Source organism: Theropithecus gelada, chromosome 19 (genome assembly GCF_003255815.1).
Source record: "Theropithecus gelada isolate Dixy chromosome 19, Tgel_1.0, whole genome shotgun sequence".
NCBI lineage: Eukaryota > Metazoa > Chordata > Mammalia > Primates > Cercopithecidae > Theropithecus > Theropithecus gelada.
The window spans coordinates 22,571,054-22,580,674 of record NC_037687.1 but is presented as its reverse complement, the minus strand read 5'-3'; the positions used below and the strand labels follow the sequence as shown (position 1 = coordinate 22,580,674).

General features: G+C 49.2%; 1 pseudogene; it reads left to right on the top strand.

The window, feature by feature from the left end:
• Positions 1-3,912: 3,912 nt before the first annotated feature.
• On the top strand, positions 3,913-4,407 carry LOC112613286 (annotated as a pseudogene).
• Positions 4,408-9,621: the final 5,214 nt, after the last annotated feature.

Sequence of the window (9,621 nt, the reverse complement as noted above, 5' to 3'; positions counted from 1 at the left end):
AAAAAAAAAAACAGCATTTCTCTCTCTCTGTGTCAGCCAGGCTGGAGTGCAATGGAGTGATTTTGGCTCACTGAAACCTCCATCTCCCAGGTTCAAGAAATTCTCCTGCCTCAGCCTCCAGAGTAGCTTACAGGGATTACAGGTGTGTGCCACCATGCCCAGCTAATTTTTGTATTTTTAGTAGAGACAGGGTTTCGCCATGTTGGCCAGGCTGGTCTCGAACTCCTGACCTCAGGTGATCCACCTGCCTCAGCCTCCCGAAGTGCTAGCTCCAGCTATTTCTACAGCACAGGATTGAGGGGCAGCAAAGCCCTTCCCCCTGCCCCCCCATTTTTTGGCCTCAGGACACTGGACATTAGATCTGGATCTGCCACACGCTTACCACAAGGCAGTGCAGGGAGTGGAGCCAGGCAGCCCAGGTATGAATCTCAGCTGGGTAATTTGCTAGCTGTGTGACCCTCTGAGCCAAGAAGCAACCTCTCTGGACCTCAGATTTCTGGTCTGTCAAACGGGACTCACAGGGTACCCTATTTTGAGGCTGTGGTGAGGATTAATGTATAATCCCTCAGAAAAAGCTTAGAACAGGGTAGCACCCGGTAAATACTATGTGTGTTGGGGGAGGGCAGGGGATGAAGGCCAGGAGGGAGCCAGGCAGATCCAAGTTTAAATCCTGGCCCTGCCATTTCTGTTCCATGTAAACTGGGGGAACAATGATCTCTGGCTGAGCCTCTGTTTCCTCATCTGTAAAACAGGGATGATCACACTCATCACACAGCGTTGCGGTGAGGATTAAATGAGATAAAGATTGAAAGAAGAAGAAAGTGTTAACTAAGGATAAACCTTTCCTGTTTTTTGTTTTGTGTGTGTGTTTTTTTTTTTTTGAGATGGAGTCTTGCTCTTTCGCCCCATCTGGAATGCAGTGGTGTGATCTCGGCTCACTGCAACCTCTGCCTCCCAGGTTCAAACGATTCTCCTGCCTCAGCCTCCCGAGTAGCTGGGACTACAGGTGTGTGCCACCACACCCAGCTAATTTTTTATATTTTTAATAGAGATAGGGTTTCACCGTGTTAGCCAGGATGGGCCTGATCTCCTGACCTTGTGATCCGCCTGCCTTGGCCTCCCAAAGTGCCACCGCACCTGGCCAGGAAAACCTTCCTTTAGGCCAGCCCTGTTCCAAGTACTTTTGCACTACACCAACAACAGCTGATGTTTGAGTTCTTACCCCAGAATGGCACTGTACCAACTCCTATATGCAAATTGTTAATACTCACACCAGCTGCCATGATTTGCTCCATTCCACAGGTGAAAAAAAATGAGGCACAGAGAGGCTTAGTAACTTATCTAAGGTCACACAGCCAAGGAGTAGCAGAGCCCCAGAATCTTTGTAGCTGACCCCTCAATATTACCAGCCCCACCTAAAAATGAGGGAACTGGCTGGATGTGGTGACTCATACCTGTAATTCCAGTGCTTCAGGAGGCCGAGGCAGGAGGATTACTTGAGCCTAGAAGTTTGAGACCAACTTGGGCAACATAGGGCAAACCTGTCTCTACAAAAAAAAAAAAATTATTTTATTTATTTATTTATTTATTTATTTTGAGATGGAGTCTTACTCTGTTGCCCAGGCTGGAGTGCAGTGGTGTAATCTTGGCTCACTGTAACCTCCGTGTCCTGAGTTAAAGCAATTCTCCTGCCTCAGCCTCCTGAGTAGCTAGGATTACAGGAAGCACACCTGGCTAATTTTTTTGTATTTTTAGTAGACACGGGGTTTCACCATGTTGGCCAGGCTGGTCTCAAACTCCTGACCTCAGGTGATCCGCCGGCCTTGGCCTCCCAAAGTGCTGGGACTACAGGCATGAGCCACCGCGCCTGACAAAAAAAAAAAATTTTAAATTAGCCGCACATGATGTTTCACACGTGGTCTCAGCTACTCAGGAGGCTGAAGCAGAGGGACTGCTTGAGCCCAGGAGTCTGAGGCTACAGTGAGCTATGATCATACCAAAGCACTCCAGCCTGGGTGACAGAGTGAGCGCCTGTCTCAAAAAACAAAAAAAAAACAAAAAACAAAAAAACTGAGGCTCAGAGAGGAGAAACTGCTTGCATATCCAATATGGCATTCAACAAATACTCCACCCTATCCCTTAAGGCCTTAGTTTTCCATGTCAGGAAAATGGGTACATAGGGCAGGAGCTTTTCTATTTCACCTTCTGGCCATAATTTTTTAATTTAAAAAATAATGGCCAGGAGTAATGGCTCACACATGTCATCCCAGCACTTTGGGAGGCCGAGGCGGGCAGATCACAAGGTCAGGAGATCAAGACCACAGTGAAACCCTGTCTCTACTAAAAGTAGAAGAAAAAAAAAAATTAGCCGGGCGTGGCGGCGGGCGCCTGTAGTCCCAGCTACTCGGGAGGCTGAGGCAGGAGAATGGCGGGAACCCGGGAAGCGGAGCTTGCCATGAGCCGAGATCACACCACTGCACTCCAGCCTGGGCGACAGAGCGAGACTCCGTCTCAAAAAAAAAAAAAAGAGGCCGGGCGCGGTGGCTCAAGCCTGTAATCCCAGCACTTTGGGAGGCCGAGATGGGCGGATCACGAGGTCAGGAGATCGAGACCATCCTAACACAGTGAAACCCCATCTCTACTAAAAAAATACAAAAAACTAGCCGGGCGACGTGGTGGGCGCCTGTAGTCCCAGCTACTCCGGAGGCTGAGGCAGGAGAATGGCGTAAACCCGGGAGGCGGAGGTTGCAGTGAGCTGAGATCCGGCCACTGCACTCCAGCCTGGGCGACAGAGCCAGACTCCGTCTCAAAAAAAAAAAAAAAAAAAAAAAAAGAAAAGAAAAGCACACCTGATATAATCCTTACCTGTGGAGGAGGACAAAATGACAGGCCTTGACTTTGGGTGTGGCCATGTGACTTGCTTTGGTCAATAGCAGAGGGGCATAAGTGACAGTCGTGTCAGTTTTGAGCTTAGGCCTCAAGAGACCCTGAACATTTCTTTCTGCATCTCAGCATGGCCATGAGAAGGGCTTCCCCTGAGAGGTTCCTCTCCCCTCAGCCTGCGCTCCACAAGGTTCCCATATGAAGCAGAGCTTCCCATCTGAGCCCAGCCCTCATTGGCCAACACTCAGCCAACCGCATATCCATTTTAGAGCTATTGACCAGGCATGGTGGCTCACACCTGTAATCCCAGCACTTTGAGAGGCCAAGGCAGGAGGATTGCTTGAGACCAGGAGTTTGAGACCAGCCTGGGCAATATAGCAAGATCCCCATCTCTACCAAAAAAAAAAAAAAGTTAAAATGAGCCAAGTGTGGTGGCGCACACCTGTAGTTCTAGCTACTTGGGAGACTGAGGTGGGAGCCCCAGAGGTCAAGGCTGCAGTGAGCTATGATGGCACCACTGAATTCCAGCCTGGGTGAAAAAGAGTGGGGCAAGAGGTGAGAACCTATCTCCAAAATAAAAATATACCAAAATAAAATGTAAAAAACCATAAACCAAAAATAAAATGTTAAAAAAACAAAAAAAGCCAGGCATAGTGGCTCATTCCTGTAATCCTGGCACTTTGGGAGGTCGAGGTGGGTGGATCACCTGAGGTCAGGAGTTTGAGACCAGCCTGGCCAACATGGTGAAAATCCATCTCTACTAAAAATACAAAAAGTAGTCAGGTGTGGTGGCACATGCCTGTAATCCCAGCTACTTGGGAGGCTGAGGCTGGAGAATTGCTTGAACCGGGGAGGCGGAGGTTGCAGTGAGCTGAGATCACGTCATTGCACTCCAGCCTGGGCAACAAGGGCAAAATTCCCTCTCAAAAAAAAAAAAAAAAAAAAAAAAATTACTTTTTTTTTTTTTTTTTTTTTTCTGGTTGCGGCACCACCTCACGTGGTGAGGGTCTCTAGTTCACGCTCGCAGCCATGTGGTCCAAGGGCCTACTGCAGTCTGTGCAGGTCTTCGGTCGCAAGAAGACAGCCACAGCTGTGGTGGGCTGCAAACGCGGCAATGGCCTCATCAAGGTGAACAGGCGGCTCCTGGAGATGATGGAGCCACGCACACTACCATAGAAGCTACTGGAGCCAGTTCTGCTTCTCGGCAAGGAGCGATTTGCTGGTGTGGACATCCACGTCCACGTGAAGGGTGGTGGTCACGTGGCCTAGATTTATGCTATCCGTCAATCCGTCTCCAAAGCCCTGGTGGCCTATTACCAGAAATATGTGGATGAGGCTTCCAAGAAGGAGATCAGAGACATCCTCATCCAGTACGACTAGAACCTGCTGGTAGCTGATCCCCGTCGCTGTGAGTCCAAAAAGTTTGGAGGCCCTGGTGCCCGTGCTCGTTACCAGAGATCCTACCGATAAGCCCATCATGACGATCAAAATTCACCTGTATAATGAAGTTTTTGAGGGATTTTAAAATTTCAAGGAAAAAAAAATTAGCTGGGCGTGGTGGTGCACACCTGTAACCCAGCTACTCCGGAGCCTGAGGCAGGAGAATCGCTTGAACCTGGGAGGTAAAGTTGCAGTGCGCCAAGATCGCCCCACCGCACTCCAGCCTGGGTCTCAGAGTGAGAGTCAAAAAAATAATAAATAAATAAATAAATAAAAGCTATTGCATTTTGGGGTACTGTGTTTCACTAAAAAGAAAAAAGAAAAAAAAAAAAAAAAAGAAGAACGAAGCAACAAAAGACAAAGCAGAGATTTATCCAAGACAATTCACAGAGTGGGAGCGGGCTTGAGCACCTCCCCAATTAGGGTTCTTTTTGAGACGGAGTCTTGCTCTGTCGCCCAGGCTGGAGTGCAGTGACACAATCTCAGCTCACTGCAACCTCTGCCTCCCGCATTCACATGATTCTCCTACCTCAGCCTCCTGAGTAGCTGGGACTCCAAGGACATGCACAAGCCACCAAGGACGTGCCACCAGGGACGCGCCACCACGCCCAGCTAATTATCGTACTTTTAGTAGAGACGGAGTTTCACCATGTTGGCTAGACTGATCCGAAACTCCAGATCCTGAGTGATTTGACCGCCTTGGCCTCCCAAAGTACTGAGATTACAGGTGAGCCACTGCACCAGGCCTGCCAGTTAGGGTTTTTATTAAGCTAAAAAGGACCCAGCAACACCCCTAGGTGCCCTTCAGAGGCCTCCAATTGGTTACACGCTATGAAGGATTGGCTCACGACCAATCACAGCCCAAGTGGAGACCTGGCTCGCAGTCAGTCAGAGGCTGGAGTGGCTTATTATCATGGGAGGGAGGATATAGCCTGTCTGAACCTGTGGCTCTCCTGACTATATCAACTGGCTGCACCTGCTATTCTGTTGCTTATGCAAACTGGCTGTACCTGATGAAATCCCAGTTATCCTAATTACCTATTCTCCTGCCATACCAGCACTTTGGGAGGCTAAGGCTGGAGCACTGGAATTGGAGGCCATAGGCTCATTTGAGGCTGGGTGTTCAAGATCAGCCTGGGCAACATAGCAAGACCCACCCCATCTGTACAAAAAAAAAAAAGAAAGAAAGAAAAAAAGGAATCTCAAGAGACAGAAAGTTGAGCAAAATAAATCACACAAATGGGCTGGGCGCAGTCACTCACACCTGTAATCCCAGCACTTTGCAGGCTGAGGCGGGCAGATCACGAGGTCGGTAGTTCGAGACCAGCCTGACCAACATGGTGAAGCCTCTACTAAAAATACAAAAATTAGCCAGGTGTGGTGGCATGCATCTGTAATCTAGCTACTCAGAAGGCTGAGGCAGGAGAATTGCTTGAACCCAGGAGGTGGAGGGTTGCAGTCGACTGAGATCAGGCCACTGCACTCCAGCCTGGGTGACAGGTCGAGACTCTGTCTCAAAAAAAAAAAAAAAAAAAAAAAGAAATCACACAAATGAGCAGCCATCCTGTATGATTTTATTTATACGAAGTTCAACAAATAGGCAAAGCTAATCTATGGTGTAAAAAGCCAGGAGAATGGTTTTATTTACTTTCTTTTTCTTTTTTTTTTTTTTGAGATGCTCTGTCGCCCAGGCTGGAGTACAGTGGTGCGATCTCGGCTCACTGCAACCTCCACCGCCAGGTTCAAGCAATTCTCCTGCCTCAGCCTCCGAGTAGCTGTGACTACAGGCACATGCCACCACACCTGGCTAACTTTTGTGTTTTTAGTAGAGATGGGGTTTCACCATGTTGGCCAGGCTGGTCTCGAACGCCTGACCTCAGGTGATCCACCCACCTCGGCTTCCCAAAGTGCTGGGATTACAGGCGTGAGCCACCGCGCCTGGCTTTTTTTTTTGAGACAGAGTTTCAATCTTGTTGCTTAGGCTAGAATGCAATGGCTTGATCTTGGCTCACTGTAACCTCTGCCTCCTGGGTTCAAGCAGTTCTCTGCCTCAGCCTCCTGAGTAGCTGAGATTACAGGCATCCACCACCACACCTGGCTAATTTTTTTGTATTTTTAGTAGAGATGGGGTTTCACCATCTTGGCCAGGTTGGTCTTGAACTCCTGACCTCATGATCTACCCACCTTGGCCTCCAAAAGTGCTGGGATAATGGGAAGGGAAGGAAAGAGAAGGGGAAGGGAAGGGGAAGGGAAGGAGGAAGGGAGGGGAGAAGAGAGGAGGGGAGGGGAGGGGAGGTGGAAATTTTGCCTCAATAAAAAGAGTAAATTTGGCCGGGCGTGGTGGCTCACGCCTGTAATCCCAACACTTTGGGAGTCTGAGGCGGCCGGATCACGAGGTCAGGAGTTCAAGACCAACCTGGTCAACATGGTGAAACCCTGTCTCTACTAATAATACAAAAATTAGCCAGGCATGGTGGCGCATGCCTGTAATCCCAGCTACTCAGGAGGCTGAGGCAGGAGAATCGCTTGAACCTGTGAGGTGGAGGTTGCGGTGAGCTGAGATCACCCCATTGCACTCCAGCCTGGGCAACAAGAGTGAAACTCCATCTCAAAAAAAAAAAAAAAGTAAATTTGAGAAAATAAAATATGAATAAGTGTGAAAATCTATACACTCCAAATATAACAGTTCCAATAAAAAGAATACATTTGAAACGATAATAGAACATAAAAACAGGCCAGGTATGGGCCAGGTACGGTGGCTCATGCCTGTAATCCCAGCACTTTGGGAGGCCGAGGCGGGCGGATCACGAGGTCAGGAGATTGAGACCATCCAGGCTAATACAGTGAAACCCTGTCTACTAAAAACACACAAAACATTTAGCCATGTGTGGTGGCAGGCACCTGTAGTTCCAGCTACTTGGGAGGCTGAGGCAGGAGAATGGCATGAACCCGGGAGGTGGAGCTTGCAGTGAGCTGAGATCGCGTTATTGCACTCCAGCCTGGGTGACAGAGTGAGACTTCAGCTCAAAAAAAAAAAACCAAAAAAACAAAAAAAAAACCCCAAAAAGCAGGCCAGGTGGTATGGTGGCTCACACCTGCAATCCCTGCACTTTGGGAGGCTGAGGCAGGAGGATTGCTTGAGGTCAGGAGTTCAAGACCAGCCTGGGCAACATAGCAAGACTGTGTCTTTACAAAAGATACAAAAATTAGCCGGGCGTGGTGGCACGCATCTGTGGTCCCAGCTACTGAGGAGGCAGAGGTGGGAGGATCACTGAGCTCAGGAGATGGAGGCTGCAATGAGCCAGGATCACACCACTGCATTCCAGCCTGGGAGACAGAGTGAGATCCTGTCTCTAAACAAACAAACAAACAAACAACATAAAGAAAAAAACAAAAATGGTTAAAACAAAACAAAAAACAACCTGGGATAAAGCTAAAGCAGCACCTACAGGGAAATGTATAGCTAATTTGATAAAATTGATTGATCTGGGGCCGGGTGCAGTGGCTCATGCCTGTAATCCCAGCACTTTGGGAGGCCGAGATGGATGGATCACTTGAGGCCAGGAGTTCAAGACTAGCTTGGCCAACATGGTGAAACCCCATCTCTATTAAAAATATGAAAATTGGCCGGGCGCAGTGGCTCACGCCTGTAATCCCAGCACTCTGGGAGGCCGAGATGGGCGGATCATGAGGTCAGGAGATGGAGACCATCCTGGCTAACATGGTGAAACCCCGTCTCTACTAAAAATACAAAAAATTAGCCGGGCATGGTGGCGGGCGCCTGTAGTCCCAGCTACTCGGGCGGCTGAGGCAGGAGAATGGTGTGAACCCGGGAGGCGGAGGTTGCAGTGAGCCGAGATCGCACCACTACACTCCAGCCTGGGTAACAGAGTGTGAGATTCCATCTCAAAAAAAAAAAAAAAAAAAAGTACAAAAATTAGGCCAGGTGCAGTGGCTTCCACCTGTAATCCTAGCACTTTGGGAGGCCGAGGAGGGCAGATCATTTGAGGTCAGGAGTTGGAAACCAGCCTGGCCAACATGGTGAAACCCTGTCTCTACTAAAAATACAAAAATTAGCCAAGCCTGGTGGATGGCAGCTGTAATCCCAGCCACTCAGGAGGCTGAGGCAGGAGAATGGCTTGAACCCCAAAAGCAGAGGTTGCTGTGAGCTGAGATTGAATCAGTGCACTCCAGCCTGGGTGACAGAGCGAGACTCCATCTCAAAGGAAAAAAAAAAAAAAAAAGATTGATTGATTTGGAGAGACGGGCAGTACAGGTTGGGAGCCATGAAAGACGTTATCTTATCCACCACCCGTCACCCTATGGACCAGGCTCCAGTCAGCTGATTATGGAGCTGCAGGCCTTGCCTGGCTCTCCGGGAACAGAAAGGAGGAATGGGTAGGGCGTCAACTCCCCGGCCCTGGGGCTGGCCTTGATTTACAACTTATCTTCTATGAATCAAATGGCAGCCGGGCGCGGTGGCTGACGCCTGTAATCCCGGCACTTTGGGAGGCCGAGGCGGGCGGATCACAAGGTCAGGAGATCGAGACCACGGTGAAACCCCATCTCTACTAAAAATACAAAACAAAATTAGCCGGGCGCGGTGGCGGGGCGCCTGTAGTCCCGGCTACTCGGGAGGCTGAGGCAGGAGAATGGCGTGAACCCGGGAGGCGGAGCTTGCAGTGAGCCGAGATCGCGCCACTGCACTCCAGCCTGGGCGACAGAGCGAGACTGCGTCTCAAAAAAAAAAAAAAAAAAAAAAAAAAAAAATGGCGTCGTAAATGGCCCGGTTTGGGAATGGGATTTGAGGAGTGGATGGGGGAGGGCCTTACAGGGTGGTGGGCCATGGGGGTGGAGTGCTGCCCTCCCAGAGTCTCTCCTGGAGGTGGCAGCCTCTTCCTGAGGGTAGGGACAGAGACAGATGAGGTGTTTAAGAGTAAGACAGGGTTTGAGGGCAGGGCTGCCTGGGAATGGAGTGAGGAGAGTGTAGACTGTAATTCCAGTGATACTGGCTGTGACCGTGCCCTTTCTCGGCCCCAGCGTTCGTACTCTGTGAAATGGGGCTTCGACATGAAGAAGTGGGGATCAGGAAGAGATTAGGAAGACGAGCTCCGGGACTGACAGCCTAGTCCAATCCGGTTCTGCCACTTCCCTGCTGTGTGACTTTGGATAGGTGTTGCAACCTCTCTGGGCCAGCCTTACTTTCCTGATTTGTAAAAACAGCAGTACCTTCTAGATTCCCAGAAGAAAAGTAAATTTATTTATTTATTTATTTTTTACTTTTTTTTTTTTTTTTTT